This window comes from Oncorhynchus nerka, linkage group LG12 (genome assembly GCF_034236695.1).
Source record: "Oncorhynchus nerka isolate Pitt River linkage group LG12, Oner_Uvic_2.0, whole genome shotgun sequence".
In the NCBI taxonomy this organism is placed as follows: domain Eukaryota; kingdom Metazoa; phylum Chordata; class Actinopteri; order Salmoniformes; family Salmonidae; genus Oncorhynchus; species Oncorhynchus nerka.
Window position 1 is genome coordinate 17,500,646 of NC_088407.1, and position 1,964 is coordinate 17,502,609.

The 1,964-nt window shown below is 37.7% G+C and overlaps 1 non-coding gene across 1 annotated transcript; it reads right to left on the reverse strand.

Annotated features, from left to right (window-relative positions):
- Positions 1-237: 237 nt before the first annotated feature.
- trnas-uga (transfer RNA serine (anticodon UGA)) lies at positions 238-319 on the reverse strand. The gene has a single exon. It is a non-coding gene; the product is annotated as a tRNA-Ser (tRNA).
- Positions 320-1,964: the final 1,645 nt, after the last annotated feature.

Below are 1,964 nucleotides of genomic sequence, written 5' to 3' on the forward strand. Positions count from 1 at the left end.
TGTTAATCACATGAACTAACTAAATTTCGCTTCGAGTTTTCACAACGTCCCTGTCTGAATTTTTTGAGTGATCAATGTGAATTGACTTTGATATTCTCTCGTTGGACCGTCTTCATTTGAGTAGCTGGTGCAGATACCCATATAAACTGCTGTAGACAGAGGAACCCATGTATACGAACGAAGTGTAATTACACGATGAGGCGTTTGTTTTACTTGCGCAAAATGTTAACCAACAATCGCTGCGAGCAGGGTTCGAACCTGCGCGGGAAGATCCCATTGGATTTCAAGTCCAACGCCTTAACCACTCGGCCATCGCAGCTGCTGATATAATTGAGTAGGAGTTGTATATAAAATAATGTCTTACCTGTCAGTGAACAATTTGTTACACTGTTATTTCCAGTAACTGTTCTGTTGGAATGATGTAGCTACGTGTACGTCTATCTGTTTGTACCTGTCTACTTTTACAAATTGCCCTGTGGTACAGCGCGCATAAATACACAGTACACTCACTGCGTGCACAGGCACAATATAGCCTACACAACGAGAATCATGCGCCATTTTGTTCGAATCTGTATTTAGGTGGCAGTAGTGAGCTATGAATAAACGTTCATTACATTAGATAGTGTTCTGGCCTGTGCATGAACCATTGACATAGATTAACTATCTCTGGTTTAACCTAACCCCCTTACACAATGTATATGCAAAGTCTCTCTCTCGCTCTCTCCTCTCTCTCTCTCTCTCTCTCTCTCTCACAACCAACACAAGCATCTTGGGACTCATCTCAGGTTGGTACAGCCAATCTGCCAATTTTTATTTCCAGGTGATGCTGGTTGCCAAGAGTGTACAAACCTGTCATCAAGGCAAAGGGTGGCAACTTTGAAGAATCTGAATTGTTGGTTACTACATGATTCAATATGTGTTATTTCAGTATTGATGTGTTCACTATTATTCTACAATGAAGAAAATAGTATTGAAATCATCAGATCAGAGTAAGGTTATTATAGTCAAGGAAAACGAAAATGAAAACTAATCATCAAAAAACAATTTAGAGAAATACAATAATTAACAAATACGTTTGAAAAAACTATAACTATACTGAAACTATTATCTTTGACGCCAAAACTAACTGAAATAAAATAAAATAAACACCATTAATTGTGTTCACTTTCAGTTTTTCTAAACTTTGGGTAGAAATGTAAATGCATTTTCAAGCTTTTAGGGGTTTACTGAACCTGGACGGTCAATGTGGCCAAGAGATGGTGATGTTTCAAATAGGCCTAGCTTGTACATCATTATCACTAAGTATCAATAGAAAAACGAAATAGAAATATACACCACAAAACAACATATTTTAAAATAATTAAAAAATATGTATAAATAAAAATGAATATAAAAACACTATAATGAATACCCTTGGATCAGAGGAACACCTCTCTTTCCATCTACGTCAATGGTTTTATTAATATATTACCAGGCTTTTATTATTACCATATTATCACACCTATGACACACTTATTACCTAGTGTGTGTGTGTGTGTGTGTGTGTGTGTGGTTATGTGTGGGTGTGTGTGTGTGTGCCTGTGTGTGTGTGTGTGTGTGTGTGGTTGTGTGTGGGTGTGTGTGTGTGTGTGCCTGTGTGTGTGCGTGGTAGGGCTTGTACCAGGCACAGGCTGGTAGATAGGGTGTCACGTTCATGCAACGGGGGCCATAAACCTTATTGGCATCCGCTTCAGAACTGACTGTAACCTGTTATGTTATCTGTCTCCTACAGTCACCAAACAATAAACTGTCCATTGATATTTAAAACATGTTTTAATGATGTAATTGCCGTTTGAATTTGAGGAAATTCCACTTCTGTAGTCAAAACACTTCTGTAAAATAATTTAGTGTAGAGAAGTTGATGGAAAACAAGCATGACAAAATGATTGATTTCTGTTGTCTCGCCAAACATACAGTAAGCTATA